The sequence below is a fragment of the Pinus tabuliformis genome, chromosome J (genome assembly GCF_031772625.1).
Source record: "Pinus tabuliformis cultivar Carrire ecotype Pingquan chromosome J, CPIR1, whole genome shotgun sequence".
Taxonomy (NCBI): Eukaryota; Viridiplantae; Streptophyta; class Pinopsida; order Pinales; family Pinaceae; genus Pinus; species Pinus tabuliformis.
In genome coordinates this window covers 83,461,454-83,487,827 of record NC_142295.1, presented here as the reverse complement: position 1 = coordinate 83,487,827, position 26,374 = coordinate 83,461,454, and positions in this window count along the sequence as shown.

The following is a 26,374-nucleotide window of genomic DNA, read 5'->3' as shown; positions in this document are numbered from 1 at the left end:
AATTTGAATAAAACTTTGATGTTCTCAACATGGAAAGAGATGTGAAGTAGATTTCATGGAGCATATTAGAATGTAAGGTAGAGTAGATTTCATTTTGTAATTTTGCTTTGATTTCATTATGTCATTTAATTGCTTTCAAGTTTGATAGATTAGATTTTTCATTCATGCAATTTTAATTCATGCAAGTGTGTTCAACCGGTTGATTGTAGGTTAGTAATGCACATAGCTTTTTAATGACTAATGACATGACGGAATCATCTTGTCCTTCTGCTGATTTTTTTTTTGAGTTCTAATTCCAGCATTGTTATTTCAATCAGTTTTGTTTTGCTCATTTACTTTCCTGCAATTTAGATATCATATTGCTTAACTTGTTCATGATTGCTTCCCATAAGGTAGATTGAGCTGAAGGGTAAAGGATCAGAAGAGTTGAAGTAGTGTGATTAGTTTCCTTTATGCAATTTAATTTCTTATAATTTAGATATCATATTGCTTAACTTGTTCATGATTGCTTCCCATAAGGTAGATTGAGCTGAAGGGTAAAGGATCAGAAGAGTTGAAGTAGTGTGATTAGTTTCCTTTATGCAATTTAATTTCTTGCAATTTGGATATCATATTGCTTAACTTGTTCATGATTGCTTCCCATAAGGTAGATTGAGCTGAAGGGTAAAGGATCAGAAGAGTTGAAGTAGTGTGATGAATTAGTTGCTTTGCTTTCAGTCTTTGAGTTGCTTTAAGTTCAGTTTTTACTTTCTTTTTCATACAGCAGCAAGGACACTGGGTTTCATAGTCACTAGCTCATTGATTGGTTGTTGCATTCCATTTTGATTGAAGTAGCTGCATATTTACACTTTTGTTCAAGTACTAATTCCACCAATAACATGTTTTTAGATCTTTTGAAGTGCTAAAGTTTTGGAAGTTACCATTAGGGACTTAGGCCTTAGGCTTTGTCTTGAAATCTCTATCCATACTTGTCATTTAAAAGTATTCTTAAGACCTTAGAATAGGATTTCCATTTGCATTAGACACTTTAGGAAACCAACAAAAAAAAAACCCCAAAACAAAATAAAATCTTTAAAACAACGAAGTAAGAAAAAGGTTAACTAAGCACATATGGTGCACCACACTTCATCAGTTTACGATACCCGGATTGATAATTTATGTAGAGCAATTTAAGACGTTAAATTGACTAGACATTTTGGCGCCGTTGCCGAGGAAGTGTAATTAGGAGACCTTATTTCTTACATCTGAAAAAAAAAAATATATATATATATATATATATATATATATTCTTGAGTATGCTCTCCTCCTGCACTTTGTGTGATCTGGAGGATCAGAAAAAGGATTGTTAAGTTAAAAAAAAAATTAATTAATAATTCTTGAGTATGCTCTCCTCCTGCACTTTGTGTGATCTGGAGGATTAGAAAAATGATTGTTATGTAAAAAAGAAAAAAAGAGGAAACAAAATAAACTTCATCATTTCATTTGATTCAAAAAAAATATATAAAAAAAATAAAATATAAATAATAATGGAACTCAACTGCTTTGATAGGTTCAAATTGTCCAAAATTGACTGGTTATGGTTTGTAATGGTCCCCAAAACATTGTATCCTATTTTAATAAGGTTTTGCAACTTAGCTGCAGAAAGTGCCCTGATTCCGTAGCTAGTTGAGAATTCCGCAGCTGTTTCAAGGTTTAGCAGGTTACAAGCGTCCAATGAAAAAACCGACCACATGGGCATCTCCAGAATTGTCCCGACATGGATCCTATCCTAGTCACCTAGCTCAGATCGATGAAAAACCAGCCTAAGACCTCAGTCAAAGTTCTGTTTTTAGCATGTTTTTCTTGAAGTATTTGCTGCCTGAAATTGAAAATCATTAATCCTTTTTATAAAATTTTACAATTTCAGAGAAGAAAAAAAAAAAAAAACAATCTATGGCTATCTTGAATCCTAGCTTTCACTGTGGCTTCAACAAGAAAATCTGCCTCCCTGTTTAAGCTTTGGCCTGAAACAAACCTGCACAATCATTAAAAAAAAATAAATGCATTTAGAAGTGAGTTTATATCATAACGATGGTGGAATATGCATTGGAAGCTTACATAGTCTAATCGAAAAATCTGATTCCAAACAAAATCCATGACTTTGAAGTCGAGACAAAGTGCTAGCAGCCACAATCTTCATATGTTGAAGAGATCTTGCCAACAACCAAATCCCAAATTGCAAATGGTGAAGTTTAAATTCTAAAGAACATGGGCTATTTAAATAAGGGCAAACAAAGTTGTTTTAGGCAAAAATAATGAAGATGCGAAGATGATAGAATTTGTGAGATGTCTTTGCAGTTTGTCATTAAGTTCTAAAGGTAGCAGGGAACTACACGCTGATGGCAGGTCTTCAGGTTGCACTGAAGGAAGAGCAAGAAGGCGTATTTTTGCTGAAGAAATCAAAGAAGATACTAAATAATGGTTAAATGTATTTGTGCTGTGATCGCATATAAAAAAATTTCAAAATCAATTTCACAGCCGAATGTAGCAACTCAGAAAAACGTAAAACACAGAAAAATGTCTAAATTTCAAATGCTTGATTTTCCCAAACGGAGGCAAATTTGAAGAAAATAAAACATGGGTTTTTTCGCCAGCTGGGTCAATTAGATAACCCAGAAACCGTTTTAGGAGATTTGTGGCGGTTTGGGAGAAATTTGTGGTTCTTTGGAGTGCATTTTTGTCTGCCGCGTGTAAAAAAAATCAGTGTTTTTTTAATAGTTGCGGCCATATTTTGATTTCCTTGAGAAATCCACTTAGATCTGATTTCCTTGGCGGCCAGGTCATCCACCGTGTCACTGAATATGAGGAAAAAAAGATTTTTATTAAATGAACAGAGAACAATTCAAACACGGCACGCTTTGGTTGTTTGAGGTAACACGTCTTCCGCCACCCGTCTAATCCTATTCCATTTTTAACTCAGACTCGCCCACGTCTCCCACCATGCCTCACAACTTCCGTCTTTTACTCATACTTCATTATGCCAAGGTGGATGCCGTGGTTTGTTTGGTTGAATCCGTGAATGGTTTCTTCAGGCAGTTTCATGTTACATATGTGGACGCTGTGTCAAACCTTCTCCATTCCCCGCTAACACAACTGTTATCACTTCACGTGCTTTTGTTGAAAAAGTCAATTCGTCAACACCTTAAATTTCTTTTGGCTGATGGTATAAACTATAAATGTCACACACAAACAGTCTGAATCTGTGTTCAATCGATTTGTATTATATGAATACCAAAAGGCATGCGATGATATAAAATCCGTCAGCACACAAAAAAAAAATGCAGCAAAAGAGTAAGTACCTTGGTTTGCTCCATATGCCACTACAATTCACAGAGTTCCTACATGAAAACAATGAAGAAAATAACTTGAAACTGATGGTTGACTGTTGCAGCCATTTTCCGCAGCTGATTCAACTTTCCGCAGCTGGCTCAACTTTCCGCAGCTAGCTTAACTTTCCGCAGTTGTTTTGTTAAACTCTAGGTTGCAGGTGTCATCAAGCAAAACAAGCCACATGGGTAGTTGGGGGAATGTCAGTACATGGATGGTGTCCTATTCATTCGGTCAAATTTGATGAAAAAGACCCCGGTCAAAGGGAAGTCAAGTTGAGTGTTTTCACTAAGTCGCCACACTGAGTCACCACATTGAGTCGCTGCATGTCAAGAAAAAAATAATAATTTTGAATCAATGAAATGAATAAGTTATTTTCTGAAGGTATTGATTAATTTTGGATTGATGATAAAAAATGAATGGCTAACTTTGTATCCAAGATTTTTAGCTACAGAACCGTGCACATTCCGCAGCTAAAGTCTAATTCTGCAGCCAGAAAAACCTCATTGTTCAAATCAGCCTATCTTTCTCATACAAAATCAGATTTTGATGATTTAAGTATCGTTGGAAAGATCTCAAGAAGATCTACACAATGAGAAATATATCATTAGAGATTGAAATGGAAAATAATGAAATAAATTGCTGAAAAAAAAGCAACATTCAACTTGGGCACCAATTCCAAAGCAGGTATAAATTCTTTTGATTTTTCCTTTGAAAACTTGTTTCACTAATACAAATTCTTAGTCTTGTGTGTAAATATCATAACTAGAGAGATTGATCACCTCTCTCCTTTGATAATCTTACATTCCATTGCAGAAGAAGTATTAGTTTTTCTTGCAGGTTCCAGGAGGAAGGACAAATGACTACAAGAGAATGGTGTCTCTCTAAGAGACCAATTTGTTTCATAAGAGGATGATCAGCAACAAAGAGGAAATATGCTGATGCAAAATCAGATCCAAACACTTGAAAAACTTTCAGATACTATTGTCTCCATCACATCCATCCATCACATCCATACTTCATAACAAACCATTCATCTCATTTTCCTCCATATTTTTCATTTACATTCACATACACTTTCCATCTCTTTTTGTCCATTCATAACCCACAAATAAAAGCAAGAGGCTCATTCATATGCTTATTGCCCATTACCATTTCTACTCTCCATTGCCATCTTCCATTTTCATCTTCCATTCCTTGTCATTTTCATTCTGCAAATAAGCCCTGCTTCAATGCAAATTATTGAGTCCATAGTCCTTTGAGTCTAAGTTCTTTGTAAAAACACCTTGAGGCTTGCATGCCTTAATGGCAAGTCCTCATGCTAACAAACAATGGGAATACATTAATGTCCCTTGTTCGTTAGATCTTCTAGGTGACTCGACATCGAAAAATTCATTCGTGCCTAGCAAGATGTGTTTGGGCATCTTGACTCTCATTGTCATCAATGGTGAGAGTTCTCGTATTGACTAGTGGCATCCATTAATGGCCACTAAGAAAACAATTTCCTACTATGTTCGACATCAGAACATCTTTTCACATAGTAGGAATTGTGCCAGTGAGTTTTGAAGACATGAAGACTATTATTTTAGCATTTTGGAGCAGATTCATCAAGTTTTAGTAGAAGCAATAAAAAGTCATCCTATCTCTCTATCCATGACTCCTCTTCTTCAGCCACTTGAAGAAGAATATGATTAGAAATTTTCAGCCACTACACATACAACTCATCCATTCCAAGGGTAAGTGAAGGTACGTCATTTTCTAACTTTTGACCATAGAATTCCATAAAAAGCTAGAATGATAATTGTTGGAAAAACATTTCTCTTCCTCATTTCATAAAATTGCCAATACCATCAGTTGGGGGGGGGGGGACATTCATATTCATATCTTGCCATGTCCATATCATATTCAGGAGTTCACATACTTCCAACATATATTAATTATTACATTGCTATTATGAGCATACAATGGCTTTTGAAAAAAAGTGCTTAAAGGATAAATTGGATACAAACAAAATCATGGTTGTCACACAAGAACCAACCATCATGCAATCCAATAAAGATATACTTTGCAACAATAATCAAAATATCATTATGCAAAGTTCAAAGATCAAAATAGAAGGCAACAAAAAAAAAAAATGGTTGTAACACAAGAACCAACCATGTTGCAATTCAAGTTAAACACTTTGCAGAAACATGAAGTTATCAAATGATATCATGCAAAGTTAAGCCAAAACTCAAGGATCAAAAGAGTTAATGTAATATATATTGCATGAGGACATGCAATAGCTTCAGTTGGGGGGTATGTTGAGTCTTGAAAATGTCATTCATTTCCATTACACTTTCACTATTATGTCCATTATATCACCTCCATTTCACTACTATGTCACCACATTCATCCCACTTTCATTATCATTGGGCCACATTTATGTTTTTCCAATCTTTATTAATTCTAAGCCTTTTAAGTGAATTTGTGGTTAAAAATTAAAAAATAATGTGCATATGCTTATACCTAACAAATGGGTTGAGATTGTTGACATGTGTAGGTTGAAAGGAGGCTCCTAGAAGACCCTTATGTGGCACTCTACGGCCAAACTCGAATTTGAGTGGAAAGAATCATGGGATCATGAGGATATGTGTCACATCTCCTAATTGTATTGTAACTCTAAGAAGACATGTGTCTTATCAGTTCCTATTTTGATTAGGACTCTATAGGTAGAGGGAGAGATTCATGGATTCTCATTAATGAGATGGCTTCTCATCTTTTTGTATAAATAGGAGATCTTTGTCCTTCATTTGTTAGCTTAGAGCTTAGAGTTTGGAGTTCTTAAGTCTTTTTAGCTTGTGAGTTTGTAGTTCTTCTTTGATGGCTTTTGAATGCTTTGGAGAGCTTTGTTGTACTTTGTAATTTTGAAGAATTTGAATAAAGCTTTGATGTTCTTAACATGGAAGGAGATGTGAAGTAGATTTCATGGAGCATATTAGAATGTAAGGTATAGTAGATTTCATTTTGTAATTTTGCTTTGATTTCATTATGTCATTTAATTGCTTTCAAGTTTGATAGATTAGATTTTTCATTCATGCAATTTTAATTCATGCAAGTGTGTTCAACCGGTTGATTGTAGGTTAGTAATGCACATAGCTTTTTAATGACTAATGACATGACGGAATCATCTTGTCCTTCTGCTGATTTTTTTTTTTTGAGTTATAATTCCAGCATTGTTATTTCACTCAGTTTTGTTTTGCTCATTTACTTTCCTACAATTTAGATATCATATTGCTTAACTTGTTCATGATTGCTTCCCATAAGGTAGATTGAGCTGAAGGGTAAAGGATCAGAAGAGTTGAAGTAGTGTGATTAGTTTCGTTTATGCAATTTAATTTCTTGCAATTTAGATATCATATTGCTTAAATTGTTCATGATTGCTTCCCATAAGGTAGATTGAGCTGAAGGGTAAAGGATCAGAAGAGTTGAAGTAGTGTGATTAGTTTCCTTTATGCAATTTAATTTCTTGCAATTTAGATATAATATTGCTTAACTTGTTCATGATTGCTTCCCATAAGGTAGATTGAGTTGAAGGGTAAAGGATCAGAAGAGTTGAAGTAGTGTGATGAATTAGTTGCTTTGCTTTCAGTCTTTGAGTTGCTTTAAGTTCAGTTTTTACTTTCTTTTTCATATAGCAGCAAGGACACTGGGTTTCATAGTCACTAGCTCATTGATTGATTGTTGCATTCCATTTTGATTGAAGTAGCTGCATATTTACACTTTTGTTCAAGTACTAATTCCACCAATAACATGTTTTGAGATCTTTTGAAGTGCTAAAGTTTTGGACGTTACCATTAGGGACTTAGGCCTTAGGCCTTGTCTTGAAATCTTTATCCATACTTGTTCTTTAAAAGTATTGTTAAGACCTTAGAATAGGATTTCCATTTGCATTAGACACTTTAGGAAACCAACAAAAACAAAACCCCAAAACAAAATAAAATCTATAAAACAACGAAGTAAGAAAAAGGTTAACTAAGCACATATGGTGCACCACACTTCATCAGTTTACGATACCTGGATTGATAATTTATGTAGAGAAATTTAAGACGTTAAATTGACTAGACACTAACTGACCACTTCATCTTCCTGCTTTAAAAGCTTATCTTAGAAGAAGATCCACCTTGCATGCCACGAGAAGAATTTGACGTGATAACAGACATCGCAGAGTGGTATGTCTCACTAGGTGGCACCTTCCTTAGAGTGTTTGACAAAGAGAAGCCTTTGTGTGTCTTACTGAGGTATGCCACTGACAAGCTTGTCATGCAAGTAGTATCATACCATCTCACCACAAGGTTATCAACAACTTTTCACACGAAGAAGAAAGCACCATGACCCACTCTTCCTTTGCAAATTGGATTATACAAGATAAAGAAACTGAAATTCATGGATGTCGAGGGAAAGGAGATAGTGAGATTTGAATTTTGTACTCGAGACTTTAATTCATATGATCCCCGTGTTATTTGTAAAGACCATTGTGCGAGAGTTTACTTTCCGTGGATCAGTGGGGTATTCCATTGGTTAGAGGATCCATGAAAGAATTGTTACAATGCCTCTAAAATCCGTGAGCCGTTTAGTTTAGCAGGGACTTCACAGGTTGCTCCATAGAAGACAACCATTCAGGATGAAAGAAACAGTAGAAGGAAGCAATCCCATGTAGGACAAGTGAAAGAAGAATATTTTTGACAGTCTAGAGAGAGAACAAAGATGCAAGATGAAAGCAGAACCTATTATCATGAAAGAAGCTTTGGAAACAAAATAAAAGAGGAAGCAAAGGATATAGTGAGCAGAGTGGAGAAGGAAAGAAAAGAATAGGTTATAGGAAGCAAAACTGAAGTTGCAGGAGGTAGAGTAGAAGTTGAAGGAAGAATAGGAGTTGACGAGGAGAGAATGAGAAGATAAGCAGAAGCAAGAAGAATAACAAAGGCAAGGTGAAATGATAGAGGAAACAATGCTAATACAGTTTGAAGAGAAAGAAAAAAACCAACAAGCAGTTGAGGAGGAAGGTGAAAAGATGTAGGATCAGGAGTTTTCTTAGTAGATTGAGAACTTGATTGAAGTGAAAGATATGGAGATGGAATAGGAGTTGCAGAATGAAGATGTTGATATGATGCCTAGTGCACCATAGGTCATCTCCACCATCTCTAGTAGCAAAGCCAACCTTGAGCGAGGAAGGGGGTGTTGTTCCCCTTGGTGATGCTCCGGTAATGGATTTGTACAATCTATCATTTGATGAGTTCCAAAAGAGGATTGTACAAGCACAGAGAAAGAATTTTCTGGATGATCACACATCAACTACATTCGTTAGAGAAAGGTTTATAGTTTCAGACAACAGGAAGCATCCAGATTCCATTGTTGGAGCCAACTTGGACTATGCAGAAGAAAAAATATCAAACATTTAGTATTTGATGGGTGAGAATGAGTAATTGGCATAGAACTTGAAGCTTCCAAGCAAGAGGACGAACAATTTCGTGCAATAACACAAAATGTAGTTTCTGCACAGGTTTACTTAGAGGAGATGAGAGCATCAATACTTGTTGAAGTATCAACACTTGGAGAAACCATGCAAAAGCTCTATTATGGATTTGTCACAATACATAAATAAGTTGTCTGTTTGCATGACTTACAATAGTATATAAAATAGTTTTTTAAAACTCTCAAGAACATACAAGCTGCCATTACCAATGTGCAAGAGTGGACAATGTGATAAAAAGGGGCATCGCTTGACTTGGTGAATAAAATGAAGCTACAGGAAGAGTTGGAGCAAGCGAAGGTTTGGATGTTGATTCAAAACAAAAAGTAGTTCGCCTCATTTATTGGTAGCATTCAACCCTCATATGTATTGTTGTTCAATAGTTTGGTTGTCTTAGTGAGAATGCGCCAAATCTCATAAGTCAATTCACTCACCAAATCCAAATTCAAGAACCAAGTCTGGCAGGAGATTAATGAGTACTTGGAGTAGCTGAGACAAATTACCACCAAGGAGGATTTACAGCTAAACAAATAGAACTTGTAGAATGACATCAGTGGTTCTGTCCAAATCAGAACAAATTTTGTCATGCTTCAAAACAAACTTGAAACTGGTTCCAAGACATTGTACCCCGAATGCCATGGAGGCTAGAATCTGCTTCCAGCCAAACACCATCATGCAGTTTGGGGACATCATCACACCGTATCAAGATTAGTACCAATATGTGACCGAGAAGCAGCAAGTGGAGGTTGTTGAGATAGATTTCTCCCAAGCTCAAGGATCATAGTATTGTGTGGTTGTCAATTTGTCTCTACCCTATTTTTTCTTATATGGGTATAAGTGTAAAATGTAATATTATTTGTAATTATGATGTAAGTGAAATTCCAAGCGTCAATATTGGAATATGAATAGTCATCATGTAATGTAATGAGTCATGTTTATAAAGAAGTTGAAGAGTCATGAGGGTAGCCCAAAGGTCACAAAGGGGAGTTAAAGAGTCACCTCCTCTTGTTATAAATAGAACCTCATAACTCATGTAACATGATTTTAGGAGCCAAGTGTTTGGCTAGCATTAGGATTAGAAGGAGCTTGGGTGTATTGTGAAGAGTCTTTCCTTATCCATAGCGTAGAGCAAGTATACTTCTTTGGAGGAGCAGGTGTTATTGACTTTAATGTTCCACTATTGGGGCTAGTGGTCATTAATGGTGTATGTATGAATGGAAATTTCACTTATAATAATAAAATCAAAGCGAGCACGCTTTGATGCATATGTTTTGAATATAGTAGGAATATTCTTGTTGTATTTGCAATTTATATTATTTAACTGCACTTATGTTTATGAACTATTTCGTTTTCATTTTTATGAATCTTGTTGAATGTGTGTTTTTGTACTAATTCATCACTTTAACTTGTGGACTATTCCACATCTTAGCTTGTGATGTCATTATGCTCGTATGTTCCTTTCAAGCTACATATTATTACAGGCTTCCAAGGGGCACACTTCCTTTTCCCTTTCGTGTGTTGGAACCTTCATGCATCACACTTGACTCTTTGCAGGGTCACACACTTCCTCTCACCCAAAGTTACCATACTTCACTCTGCATGGTATTGCATTCAAGGCATAACATTACCACCCACTGTTGGGACTCCTATTCCAAACGGTGTGAGGTCTAGTTGGGACTTCATATTGGGGAGATCCCCTAAATGTTGGTAGGTCCAGCACCATCAACAGAAAGTAACCCACGTCATTCTTGTATAGTCATCAATTAGAAGCATAAGGTATCTCTCACCTCTTAATGTTTTTGTTCCTGCAGGCTCACAGAGGTATGTATAAACAAGTTCTAATGGCTTTGTTGATGAGCACTCTTTTGTCTTAATTAAAGTTGACTTTGGCCTACTTCCCATGTTGACATGGGCTGCAAATAGTATCACTTGTGTTTTCTTGAGTTTTGCTAGATGATCAAAATTAATATGACTCATCCTCTTATGCCATAAACAAATTTCATCCAATTCACCAATACAATTTTTTCTTTAACTTCATCTAAGATATATACATTGCTAGAGGTCCTGGCTACACTTTACACTAATCTTCCTAATTCTTCTTTCCTTATATCACACCCTTTAGAGTAAAATGTGAGATCATATCCTTGAGAACACATTTGACCTACACTATGAAGAATGGGTTTTAAACCATCAACATACAAGACATTTTGAGTTTTTTTTTCATTATCAAGACTGGCGTTGCCCTTTCCAATTATCCTTGATGGTGCATCATTTCCAAAAGTGGAACGACCTCCTTGGTATTCCTTAATAGAGACAAATTTTATCTTATCTCTGGTCATATGTTTCGAACATACACTATCAATATATCATCGACTTCCATTATTTTTAGCAGATAGAGCGAGTCCATAGTCTTCTTGTTTTTCTTGCTTCCTTTTCCATGCCTTTGTGTATTCTTCTTGCTTGTTTTGTGGAGGAACTCTTCTTTTGTTTCTTCCACAATCACATGCCTTATGTCCATTGTTATCACACTTATAGCATTCAATGTGACCCAATAGGGGAGAAAATGAATTGTAATTTCTAATATCACTCTCATTAAAACTCATAGGTTTGTTGTTCACATAACTATTCCTTGAAGTCTTGTAGAATTCTTCGTGTCTATCTCACATACAATCATTTCTTACATAAGCTCTACAATTCATTGCTTTATGACCAAAATGATTACAAACAAAGAAATATCCCATGAAGATATATTGATACATGGATGTGAAAAACCTTCTTGGGGAAATAGTTCTTATGAACCCATTCTACTTGTCTTTGTGAAAAGACTCAAGTCTCTATTGGCCCTTAATTACATTTCTTAGGTTGCTTGTATTTTTGATATAATATTTTGAGAAGTCATGTTTATTTTGGTCCTTAATTCCTTTCCTAGTACTACTCTCATTGTTGATAAAACTATTAAGCACATTAACAAACTTTTAGGTTATTCTTTGCATTCCTTCTTTGATGTCTTTTTGCTTGATTCTCCCTTGGAATTTTCATGATTTTATTTATAGTCGGGACTTGCTTGATGAAAGAATACCTTTGACTGTTGAGAATGTCATCTAAGGTTTTGATTAAAAAAAAATCAAATTTCAAGCTTTTTCAACCTAACATTTTTTTTCTAGTTCCTTCCTATAATATATGACTTATGTTTCTATTTTCTCACAATTTCCTTCCTTCTCTTTTAGTTGGTTTAATACTTCTATTAATTTTTCCTCTTCTAGTTCTGTCTTTAGGAGGATGGTTATTGCTTCATTAGAATCATGCTTTTTCTTTTCATATTTTTATAGTATTTGCTTCTGCTTTTTAATATTTCATTTGAGTCTATCTATTTCTTCTAAGTAACCAACAAGTTTTGGTTCTATATTTACTTCCCCATCAATATCATCTTCCTCTAAATATGTTTTCTCTTTATGGTTGTCTTCATTTTCTTGATTATCATTTTGAGCATCCATGGCTATGAATAGGAATTCTCCTCTATCATAATCAGATGAATATCCATCACTCCCTTTTGCTGAGCCACTATCTTATTTGGAATAAAAAATTTCTTCTTGAAATATATTCCCCTTTTATGTCTATGAGATTTGCTTCTATCTTTATGTTCTTTTTCATCATCATTGTCTTCTAGTTTTTCGTATGGACACTTAGCTACAATATAACCTATTATACCACAATTAAAACATTTGAATTATATCTTACCTTAGTATTTGCTAGATCCTCTTTTCAATTTTCTCACAAATTGATCTTCTTCTGCATCCAATTCATAGCCAGAATAATCATTACCTTTGTGTCCTTTTGTTTTCTTTGATGCTTTGAAAGCAACCTCCTTAGATCCTGACTTCTCTTTTTCTATTCTCATTTAATATGTAGTGAGGATTCCATGTAGTTCATCCATATTTAAACTTTCCATATCTTTCATGTTAGCTCTACTACATAATTCGGTGTTTGTTGGGTAAAATACAGGTCTAGTCGTGTGTTATGCTCAGAAGGGAGCCCACAGCAGTTCGCTTCCTCCTTCTCATTCATTTTTCCTACACTCGCATGAGCCCCGCTTTCTCTGTTTTGTCTCCTTAAACCTCTTCTTTCCCCGATAGCCCTGTTTTCTTTCAAAACTCAGCACGAATCCATATTTCTCCATAAACCTGCATTTCCTTAAGCTCGAGTGCTTAACCCATGAAACCGCGCCCATATAACATCCTTCGTTCGTAGTCGTTGATCGTCCCGATCCAACAGTCTGCACCCTTTCCCCCTACACGTTAAACCTCGTTCATCTCCCCGCCATCCGATCGTCCATCTCCAGATCTGACGGTAGTCACTTCTCCCAATACCACAACCTGCACGCTTGTTAACTTGTGGGGAAAGCAGTTTTCCTCCACCACATGTTGCGCAAAGACTAGATCACAAGCCCATTATACGTCTACCGCCCGCTGCCGAAAGCGGTGCGGGGAATACCACCAGCCACCGAAACTGCCATTCTCCCGCGCATTATCTCCCGCGCACCTTCCGCTCCCGATCACCGCCGGATCTGCCCGCCCACGATTTGATGGCTCATGATTCACTCCGCCCGTTTCCTCCCGTTAGCTGCCCAACGACCGTTGGATCTCCTCGCCCAAGATCCAATGGCTTGCGATCATCCATAGCCTTATCGCCCTGATAGCCCCTGCCGAAAGATCTCTGCCGCTCATTCACTCGATCCAACGGCTAATCTTTCTCCACCATGCCTCCGCCATTATGTCCACGCCCATAGCCTGTTCTGTGCTCCCGGAAAACGAAGGTGGCCGACTGCCAGTCTCAATACTGTCTATATTAACTCTTCAACCATTGCAATCAAGGAATAGCACAGCCAAGGAAGGAAAGGACGGCCTCGAGCAGATTAAAGCATTAACCAGTTATGGAGTTTCACTCATACAGTACTCCACCTGCCTGAGAAAGACTGCAGAACATCAGAGAAAGTCGAATGCATGTGCAGACACAGTCAGATCATAGCAGAGACTCCATTAGAGAGTTAAGGTGGTTGGTGGTCCATTATGACCCCTCCACGCTTAGAGTAGTAGAGCAATTTTGTAAACAAACTCTATATATACCCAGAAGATAGATGTAATCAGGGTTGATGGATATTGTTTTGATGTAAAAATTCAACTTCTAGAGATTGTAACTATTGTGATACCTGCAGCGCCTGGTCTTCATTTTCAGCTAGTGCAAGCTTCTTTTGTTGTTAATTGCTCACTTTCCACTTATTCCTTGTTCCAGGCTATGCCTGTTATGCATTTTTCATGTGCTCTTGATGTTTAGCATTAGAGGGGCTGTCATCCCACCTCTGCGTTAAAATCTAGTATGTATCATTGAGTGTGTATGCAGGTTTCTATTATTTTAATGCCAGAGAGCTGTCATCCTGTTTGTGCATTAGGAAATAGATTTATAGACCTTTTAACTCGTTGCAGTCGGCCATCACAGGGTCCTGTGCATCTACTGGTGTGGTCAGTATTCTCCATCTTCACCTGTTCCTCAAACTGTGAGTAATTGGTGGTCTAAAGCCTTGTAGTCTGAGGGTGTTCACCCATGTCTGGGGTTAAGCATAGTAGAAGTGGTTATCTGGCTTGAATATGCATCATTCCTTCCATTCATCCACCATTTTCCAACATTTTTTTTGAGTTTGTAATGTTCCTGAGCATATCTGATATACAACCTAGGAGAGTTTCTTGGGGTGATAACATTAATTGGCGCTGTTGCCGGGGAGAGGAGATTGAAGCTCAGCTTCCCTGGGAGAATGACACAGTTCCAGATTTTGATGATAGACAAGGTTTGGGAACATTTCTGGTTGTAATCATCTATCTGGCGACTCCACTAGAGGAAGACCAACCTTTGGCGACTCCACATTGAAGTTTTGGCTCAGTTTGTGAGGCATGCTCGAAGTAAATTTTCAGAAATCACCAGCTAAACCAGTACCTGACCCTGAGAAGATCGTTAAGCAAAATAAAATCTCGTAGAAAGGAGCATCAGGACCAGGTAAGCCTTAAAAGTCCCATGTATCTCTGTTAGTGAAAATCACCTTCAGAGATTCATAAAGCTCCTTAGTCATTCATTTCCCTTCCGGATATTAGCTCAAAAAAGCATCCATGTTGTCCATCATATTCTTTTGTCTCTGTCATTCTTTTCATTGATTCATACCACTTAGTCTACCAGTGTCCTTTCATATACCCCAGTCATGGCAGGTCAGCAAGCTCTTACGAAGATAGAAAGAATCGTTGCTGCTAGGTATGGACCCTTGGTCTTGCCTATCCCTTTCAATGCCATGCCTACAGGAGATTATCAAGAATATATGCCCAAGTTTACTGGTATAGAAGGAGTAACAGCTGAAGAGCACCTTGAGGCCTTTTATAGCTATGCTGATAACCTAGATATCAATGAAGAGGATGTGTGGATGAGGGTTTTTGTCCAAAGCTTAGAAGGAGAAGCTAGAAAATGGTTCAGAGAATTACCCCCTAGGTCTATTGTAGACATTGAGGCCTTAGATGACATGTTCCTAAAGCACTGGGGGGATAATAAAGATAACCTCTATTATCATACCGAATTTGGGAACTTGCAGAGAGAATATGGTGAGCTGCTATCTGATTTCAACATCATATTCAATCATATGTACAACAGAATGCTAGCTAAATTAAGACCCACCCCTGCTTCTGCCATGCTCACTTATGCTAATGCCTTCAATTCTTAGTTCTGCTTGCTGTTAAGAGAAAGAAGGTGTGATTCTTTGGTTGATATGCAAGATGTAGCCTTTGAAGTAGAATCAAACATCATTGCTGCAGAGAGACTCAAAGATGATGCTGAAAGGAGAAGACAGGGAGGTGAATCCTTATCATCCTCAGAGCCTGAGATCGATGAATTAGCCAGGATGATAGAGTTTTTAGCCTCTGAAGTTTCCAAACTAAAAGCTAAGAAGTATTCTGAGGAAGCAGGTACTCCTTGTTCCTTTACGCTTTCAAAGCCATATCCATATAAAGGAGCATAAGAGCAACTGCAAATTTTGTAGAGAAATCAAGATGCAAACGAGGATAAAAGGGTGAAGACCCTTTTTCAGAATATAGTCATGGAAGAGGAGCAACATGAAGAAGAGGAGGAGGTCCATGGTTTGGAAGATAAGGGCAGTGCCCCTTTCATAACCAGAGTTGCCTATGAGAGGTCAATATCTATAGGCACTGCTCACCAGTTTGTTGTAGCTGCAGAACAACAAGCTGATCAGCAGAAGCAGCTAGCAGCAGATCCCTTCATCCTCAAATAATCTGAGCCTGAAGCCAGCCCATCTTCCCATGACTACGTAGATCTGCAAATTGACAAACCTGCTTTTGTCCCCTGCCCAGTGATCAATAAGGGAGAAGAAAACTCCCCATCATCTTATGTTTCTCTGTCTGCTCAAAAGAGAATCCCTCACAGTTGCCCACTAGGCACTGAGGCAGGTAATAGCTCCATTCTCAAGGTTGAGACTGATCACCTCAGTTTTGATATTCTGAAACCTTCTTAGGTGGCCTCCACACAGATTGAAAAGGAATCTTATCAAATGACAGAGGAAGAGGATGCTCAATTTTGGGACTCCTCCTTGGATGTGGACTGTTCTAAGCAAGATGCACGAGCAGGTGATGTATGTGAGTCCTCCACACAATAATACATTGGTTTTCCATTCATATTAATTGTGCAGGCCACAGATGACACAGACAAGTACACAACAGCCATGATTATTCAGCAGGTGTACAAAGGCTCCCATTAAGAACATCAAAGGAGGAGAGTACACAGAAAGGGGATGAAAGTTGATCGATATCTACCTATTAAGCTCAAATGTCCTAAACTGTTTGAGGTAGATGATCAAATAAATCTTGTTTTGCGGCTCTATGATGAAGGGGCCGAGAGAAGGAGAAACAATTTTGGTGGCCCAGCAGATGGCCAATTTTTTAAAATTATGTTGTTTAAGGTTCTCAAGCCTTAAGGATTGTAATTGTGTTCTTTTAAAGGTTTTAGGTGTAGGCTTAATTTGACTCCATGCCCAATGGAATACTAGGCAATGCTTTTAAAGTTGGTTTTGTATGAAGGCATTGGTCTACAGTTCTTGAGACCTCACACGGAGGATCTCATCCCCAGAAGGAGCCAGTGTTAGCTCTGCTGTAAGAGCCCTACCCTAGGGTCTGCTAACAGATCTAATTTATTTTGAAATTAAATGCGATAAGAGGCGATAACTTACCTACTTACATGGCTTTTAAACAAATAAAATTTTATCATTTACATTATAATCAACATAAATTAAGGTGAATATTTCATTCTAATTAACTTTACAAGAGTAGTCTATGGAAGAATACCTGTACTGGTGGCTAATGGAGATACCTTTGTCCTGCTGCTCCTACTGAAAACCTCCACAGGTTCGCTAGCCCTCCGAGCCCAAGTCCAACCAGATGTAGTGTGTGTGTCCAAATGAAAGATCCAGACCAAGATAACAATATTTCTCTCCTCTCAACAACCCAAGAAACCTCCACAGGTTCCTAAGGTCTCCAAAAACACAACAAGTCCAAACAATCACAACCAACCCCACAATCATAAGCAAGACCCAACCTCCCCCTTTCTCCCTTCCCCCTTCCCTTCTCCATCTCAACCACCTCTCATTAATGTCATTAACTTCTCATCCATCCTTACAATTGACTTCTCTTCTCCCAAGTAAGCTGGGAGTACATTTGGAAATGTGACATGAATATACAATTGAGAATTTAATGGGAAAGGATCATGTCTTCTCCCAAGTAAATCTGAAAAGTACATTTGGGAATGTGAGGTGTATATATATATTGATAATTAAAATGGAGAGGACTATGTCTTCTCCCAAGTAAATGTGAGGGTACATTGGGGAATGTGAGATGTAATTACATGGAGAGGACCATGTCTTCTCCTTAGTAAATGTGAGGGTACATTGGGGAATGTGAAATGAATATATATATATATTGATAATGAGTTGGAGAGGACTATGTCTTCTCCCAAGTAAAGGTGAGGGTACATTGGGGAATGTGAGATGAATACATGTATTTTTTTGAAATAATGGAAGGAGACCATATCCTACCTAATATTCAATTTGAGAAGGTAAGTGGGGAACTTGAATAATGGAAATCATGAATTTTATATTAGACCAATATTTCTCAATATTTTCAAATAATGTAAACATTAACAAAATTTGTAGGATAAGGTTTAAGTGGGGCATTACATACACCCCTCCTTCAGAAAACTTCGTCCCGAAGTTAGAATGAAAAGATGCAAGGAGTTTGAAAGCATAGCAACCAGAGAGAGTTATAGCAATAAAATCTGATAAGTCCGACAATGACATTACTTCCCATCAAGAGTCTCCAACTGATCTATATCCTCCTATCCACCCTGGCCTACTTCCGTTCCCACCCTATCCGTCCTCTGCTGCTTTATCAGTGGCAATGGCCATACTAACCACTGATAAAACCGACATGGTGGAAGCATCGAATACATCGACCTAACTTCCCCAGCAGGCAACTAGCAATCGTCATCACACATCTAGGGGAGCGTGTCCACCACTGCCCTCCCACGATTCCAGGTTTCGGAGGATACACGGTGGGAAATGCCTCCACCCCTCCTGTAGAACTAGGGTCAATACCCTAATACGGACCACACTACAGAGCTGGTTGGACTTGTCATCGAATAATCCAGTCAGGTCGTCTTGCCACCTGTCATTTGCATTTTACTCATGTCATAAGAGTGCATATCAAGTAGATACCAAATGTAGTAGAATAATGTACATTATACCTTCCTCATGAGATGTCTCGACCTTCCCTCAATGGAAGAGTAGATCTCAGCGATCATATAGTTCTTTTCCCCCTGTGGGTTAGCTCTCATTCATGAATTTATATAACAACAAGACATATAATCATCACATTATTAAGTCTAGTATCCATGTGTCAATCTGGGAATTCTCACTGGAAGTAAATCATAAATTCACTAAGTCATTCCTTTAAATAAATCATATACACTTGAGCTATATATGAACCAAAATAATTCTGATAAGTTATGAACTAGATAATCCATCACTAAGTGAGTCATACATGTAGGCCATACATCAACCATTTCTATCATCAATATCAAATCTATCAATTGATTCATATAAGTAGTTTTATGTGTCAAACCAAATGTATCAATATTACATAATGTTCATAAATAAATAACATGGAACTGCAAAATAGAACTTTAACATAGGTAGTTGTCTAGTCAAAATGGGCATCACGGATGCTCAAATAGTGAGGGGTAGTCATGACGCATAGTCTCTGCATCCTTCCAGGTAGCAGATCCTGGGCTATACGTGTCCCACCAGACCTTAACTTGGTCCACCGTCCGACGTCTGAGCTGTCGAGCCTTACGGTCCAAACAAATGTTCCCTATTCCATAATGAAGAAGAGACTATTGCCCATCTTCTAACCGGTTACCCTCCTGTTACTAAATACAAGCATTCGCTTCAAAAGCATGAAGTACAAGACTTGACGATTAGTTTGATGGTGACAGCCAAGGTACCCCTCTTCGTGACTCTAGAGGAATTTTATCTCACAGTGAGACCTACGTCATTTGCCTCAACCCTGTTTTAGAATGGGGTCTCACAACTTTGCTTGACTCTGGTTTAAAGATTCTTTTCGAAATTGCAGCGGAAAAAAGTGTCCAGAGTTTTGAGGTGAGGACTCTCAATTGGTAATAAATTGGATGACCAATCAATAGAATTGTCAAATTTGTTTTCAAATTTGGGTAAGTGGGAATTCTTCTCTATCATTAACCATGTATCATGGATTAATGTTTTCAGAGAGTTCAATTCCAATGAAGAAAAAATCTCGGAGGCACGCCCTCCTCGATGTTGGTTCATGACCCTGGAAGTAGTCCAAGGATGGTTTGTATGTTATAGGAGACCCCCACACATATCTCTGATTGAAATATTTTCTATTTCTCTTGATTATTTACAACAGTTTTTTGTTATTCATATTGGCTCCTAGACTTTACAAACCTGTTTCAGGTGTGGATCAGAATATAATGTATATGTATATTGCGATTTAGTTGGAAATCAATACCTAAAAAGATTAGGCAGTTCCTAATCTATTTTTTCATAGTTTAGTACATACTTATTAGATGGATATATTTTGATAAATATTCCTTGTGCATCACAACTATATAGCTAGATTTTATGGTCACTAAATTTCTTACAGGATCCTTTTGGATGTAGTTTTGCAATGTTATGGCATCTACAGAATCTAATATCTAATCTTATTTAATAGAATTACGATCTTCTTGTCAGAGAAAAATATTTTTGATTAAAAAAAATAAAATATTTTTCCACCTTCCCTTACGCAATGACACTTGGTTCACTTATCCCTCCAATCCTGTATATTGTTATTTTATGGTTGCAGTTCTCGTATTTTCTATATGGGATGGATTTTGTTGAATCCTTGTTTCCGTTTAAGAGAACTAACTGTTGTTATGACATGAGTAAAGTTTTTGAAATAAAAACCACTGAATGCAGCAATCCAGTCTCCAATCCCTACATTCAAGCTGATTATGATGTGCATTTCACAAATGCCTTCGAATAGTAGACCTGACTGACTATTTATCATATTTCCTTAAAACTGCAAAGCTTGGTTCAAAGGATTGAAACTTCCATAGGCAAACACATAATGCAATCATCAAAGTTTCCAGATAAAATCGTAGACTCAGTGGAAACAACCACATTGCTTGATAAAAGGATGTTACAATCCCATTTCCGAGTAAGCTATAAATCGATAGTTCTCATCTGTATTTTAGTAAAAATTTGCTACTATTATAAGTCGAAATCATGATGAAAATGCGGTTTTAGATTTTAGATGGTGCAACTAAAATAACAATAGTGTTTTGTCAGATTCATAAAGCTACTTTGTGATAAAAAGTGACTATTTCAGGTATTTTAATTGTATTGAGCAAACCATTGCACCATCACATCACAACTTCCACAGTAACGATGCATCAGGAAGCACAACATAAGTCTATTTCCCATTTAATCAAGTTTCGTATAAATCATAAGCACTTACGCATTATGTTTCTCTTAAAATGCACAGCTAATGAAGTTTAAATTTTCATAGAATGTTCTGTGAGTTTCAATCTAGCTAAAGTGGTACATTACAAATGACCAGTTAAACTTCAATCTAATCCCTCAAAGCCTTTCAAATCAAGAAATTCTCATGACTTGTACCTTTTCTAATTGAGCATTAAAACACAGAGAAATTACATTTTTTTTTTTTTTTCTACTGTCTAATATCGTGTGAAATTTTCAAACTTCAACGACCACTGCAATATGTTTTACAAAGATCAGGTTGACAAGTAAGGAACTCTGTTTTAATCTAAGAAGATATTGTAAGGGTAGATAATGAACAATTTAACCATAAATTAGCACTTCTCATGGAGAAGTAGATAAATATCATCATATGCATGCAATGTTAAGATTAAAATTTGTACAAAGATAAAGCTTATAATGGCCTTGGTGGGCTTAATGGTTAAGAACATGTATTTCCTTGTAACAGGTCATAGATTCAAATCTAGAGGGGAGTAGAGAAGGTAAACCTCCACCGACTTTAGTAGTCAAATCACTGCAAGGAGGCAGATCCCTTGTCTCAGAAACAAGGGGTCTCATAAACAAATTTCGTGTCTGACTTGACCATGACTTATTATTATTATTATTATTCAAAGGGAGAATCTAACTCTGTTTGTAAAAAGTATTTGACGCAGGCATAACATCAACATAGAACCAACTTGTAGTAGAAGTATGTTGAAGATCTGTTTTAATATAAAGCCTCTTTCTCACTTTTGAAGCCATGAAGGTACGAGGGAAACAATCTTCAAATGTAATGATGTTGGGATAATCATAAAGGACTCCTAGCTTCTTTGGAGATGAGCCTAAGCGTGTTGCGTCAACAAGTCATGCTATATATGGGAGCCTTTAAATGTAAAGAAGCTGGAAAAACTACAAAAGACTCCCTAACTTCTTTGAAGATCGGCCTTAGACGATTGGGTCAATATAACATACCATTTACAGGAGACTCCTCGGATCCGAAGATGTGTCCAAGCCTAGGTGATATCCCCTAACTGTAGTCGTTTCAGTCTAGCCAACAAAAGAGCAAATTATTTTCATGACATGAAGACAGTTAATCACTTGAAGATGGTTGTTTGGAGAACAACATGACGATAAATATAATCTTGTAAGGATATTGTCACCATGCAAGAACTGTCCAATGACGAGATTAATTAACTAGAAGACAACTGCTCCCATGGTGATGGAGGTTTGAACTAGAATTTGTAAAAAACAATCAATAAAAAAAATCAATAATATTCAAAATTGCAAGAATGCGAGCAAGCTCCTATAGACAATAACACTTAACAGATTTCAGTAAAAATTGAACTACTTTTAGCTCCAGTTCCCTTAGAGAAAGAAGAACCGAGAAACTCTAGAGTCTGGAAAGCACGATTAGGCCCCAAAGAAACAATTTATTTTCTATCATGGACTATTACTAGCAACAGAGACCTGACAACAGAAACAGAATGAAGTCCCATCCGTTAACTAGGGAGGCCAAACACTATATCAGCTAATAATGTTGCCTAGAGTAAAATGCTTGGCAATGAATCTCTACATATCCATCCAATTTGTATGTAGCTTTGGCTGTACTCAGGTTCTTTATTTAGCTTTTATGGTCTATCACGTGCAAGTTTCCAAGTGCTATTTTGCATATTAAGTTTCTTCCTGCTCTAGAAAACTAGAAAATTGTTTGTGTCTGAATCCCTTTCATTAACAAGGCACACTTTACAGTCGCTACTGCAATATGATTTAATCTTCAACATAAAAGGAGGTAATGAACTATCTATATGAATGATCACTGATATCCCTCATGTCAGAAAGTTGCAAAAAGGGGCTATAAAGAGGAACAAATGTGGCCCCCTGAGCTTGATAACAGGCCAAGGAAAAAGGATAGAACTGTGCTCCCACTCTAAATCTCGGCAGTTCTTCAGCAAAGGATAAGCATATTGCAGAGGGCAACATTCCACAAAGTTACAAAGCAAAAGATGGATCTCAGTTAAAGGCTCAAAATCAATAACCTGCAAGGATAAGCAGATGAAAGAGGGAAAGGATCTACATAGACATTAGTGTAAAGTAAATCATCAGAGGCTCTGAAGCATACGATGAAGATCAGGTAAAGGGTCCAAAACCATACACCAATACAGATCAAGTAGGCTGCAGAGAACAACATCCTACAACACCATAAGTAGAACACACATTATTGACGTTCCGAAGGCAGAGGATGGACATCAACCAAAGATTAAAATACAGTAACCTGATATTTATGCAGGTAGTCATAAATAGACACAGACCACGCAAGGAAATAAAGTCCATTGAAGAATAAGCTTCTGAATTTAGTTTGTCTAAAGTGATGCTTTTTGCAAGTTTCTGGGCTTAAAAAAAAAAAAAGTTTTGCCATGACCACTGTATTCATTGATGATCATAACAATTAAACCAGAACTTGCTACCACACTATACATCTTCATGAGCATGTCTGACTAATGGATATTGGTCAGACAATAGTTTTTCTGCCATTAGGAAACAACATCATAGTAATTGTGACTACATCTCCATCCTATTACCAACAAAGCCACAAAATTGAAACCTGTTTCTAAAACAAAGATCACAACTGATGATAAATACTATGATATGAAATTTTAATTACAGATAAACCAGTAGATACTAAAAACCATTTCACCAATTATGGAAACGAGTTAGGCCACGATTTTTGTTTTGATTTTGAGTTAGTAAAGTTTAGGGCTCAGAACGAGCCATGTTCTTCCCATGTTACTAACAGTTTACAAGTTCATGATTTTGTGTTCACAGCTATCTCATGACCCATGGCACTCTCTAGAGGTGGGGAGGAGAGCAAATTATAAAGCTCACTAATTCACCCCTAAATAGAAAGGCCAGGTTACACTCGAGGAAGAAATGATATATGGTTCTCAATCCACCTAAGGGATAGAGTAGATTTTAATACGCTTGGGTCAATACACCATAAGTCTAAGTAATGGGAAATATGAACTACTTTGTGGATTCCGTAATCATTACTTTGTGAGGAATAATAGGAATCAGCATTCCTGGATACCCAGATTCATGCTAACACTTGAACTGTGTCCATAACCAGCTTTTCAACCCAAGAAATGATATACAATACTCACATATACCTTGTCAAAAGATAGGATTCTCCCTACTAACTGACCCTAGTTCAATACACATTAGATACTAAAAATAATGACTACCATTAACAGCCTGAGGACCCCATATATGATCTCTTTTCAAGGGATTTTTGAAGTTAGCTTTCTTGATTATCTTAAATCCGAACTCTCTACCAACATTCAGGTGCTGCAAAACACACTACATGGCTCTTAAAGTTGTGCATCTACCACCAAAACTTCACAGATGCATGCATAACTGCAAACTGGAGCTAGATTATTCCCATGGCTTGTATTTATCCAACAACATCAGTGGCCAAAACAACTCAGCTTAGCTAACAACAATAATAGAAATACATGAACTTACTCACCAATAGCTCCCTAATCAATTCAAGCATGTTCTGACAACAATACTTGAGAGGTCATCCTACACATGTTATATTGGGGATGCCATACTCAAAGCCCATTCTTCTTTTCTTTTCTTTTTTTAGCCTCCAATTAGCCCTGTAAAAGGTTTAGGAAAAATCCAATGAAAAATTTTGGCCAAGATATTCAAGGCCAACAGTTCTGAAGTTTCAAACTTTCAACTATAAAACTCATAAGATAATTTTGGGGAACCTGGATGAAACAATCAGGCAGAGGCATATGCATTTATTTAGGGATTATCTCTAGCTCACGCTCATAATCTAAATGCTCTGATAATTATCGACAACTCTAGGATCATCCTTTGCCATCTAGTGGTTGGAAGAGGTTGGCTTTCTTCCAAAATATAGTAAATTAAAAAAAAGAAATTCTTTAAAAGAAACAAAGCTCTTCTTCCCAAATTCCAACCCTGTAAATTGTTTCATGTTCCCTAACAAAATAATCAAGAAGCAGATAAATTGGCCAATAAAGGGGCTAGTTTGGAAACAAGGATCTGGATCAATGGGCTAGAGTCAATGTGCCCTATCCCTAATGCTTCCCCTACCCCTTAAATGAGTATGTTAATTAGATTTTGTAAAATTCTAGGTGTTTTTTGGAAAATATACACCTTTAGATATAATAAGTATGCTTTAGAAGTAGTATGGCTTTTTGAGAGTACTGGCAGCTGGGAAAATTTCATTTTAGTTTCAAGCTGCATTTAGCACCTGCCCTATTTTGACGTAATCTTGCGTTCCAAATGCATAATTTCTTTTAATACAAAGTTCTCGTTACAGTTAAACAAACAAACAAAAAACTCATGAGATAGTTTTCAAGATTTTCATATGTCATTGGCATCATAATCTGAAACGCAACCTTCAGTACAAAGGGAAAAGGAAGATGTAGCCACTTAAAAGTCTGATTAATTATTAAACCCAGTCATCATCAGTCAGAATCATAATAAAGGTCTCACTTTTAACATTTTGTTGAATAGTTAACTTCTTGTGGAAACGCTTTCTTTGTTTTTGGTTACTTCTGGGGACTCTGTCTATGTCTTTCTCCTCTTTTGTGTTGTTTCACTTGCATAAAGAAAAGGGATAGCATATTAGAACTTGAAACTTAAACTGTTGCTTGTAGACGATATAATCTAAAGGGTTGTTCAGTACATTGGGAACCAAATGGGTTCCAAAGATTCTGCACCATAAAGTGCATTTTTTCTTTTTTAGTGTAAGGTAAAGTGAGAACAAACCCCGCTAACTCAAGAGGTTTTCAAAGTAAGTTCCCAAGCATCTCTACTTCAAAATTTTCCTTGTAAGGCTTAAAAACAAGTTTTGAACAAAATAAATGCAAAGGACTACAAAGCATAGCATCATGCCAAGTGCCATACATTACATAAACTGCACTAAAAAGAAAATTACTTAATCAGATTATCTATCCGTGCTTCACTAGCAAGGGAAATGCATTTCGATACAAATCGTTTCCCTTTTCCTACAACACTCTATTTTATAGGGATTTTTATGTTTAGACACTCGTATCCTCTTCATGAAAATATGAGGGGTTTTTAAAAAAGTTCGAAAATTAACCTACATTTGAATGTTTTGAAAACACTTAATCTAGCCTTCGTAGGACTATCAGCCGTGGGCTTTTCCAGTTTACCTTGGCAAAGTTCCAGCAAGGAGCAGACATACAGTTTGGACACAATTCAAATCTTTTAATTCTATATTATCGAACCAACACAAAAATCCTCATTGCCATATTTTTTTCCTATCAGATTTCTTACTGTGTGATTCCAATAAT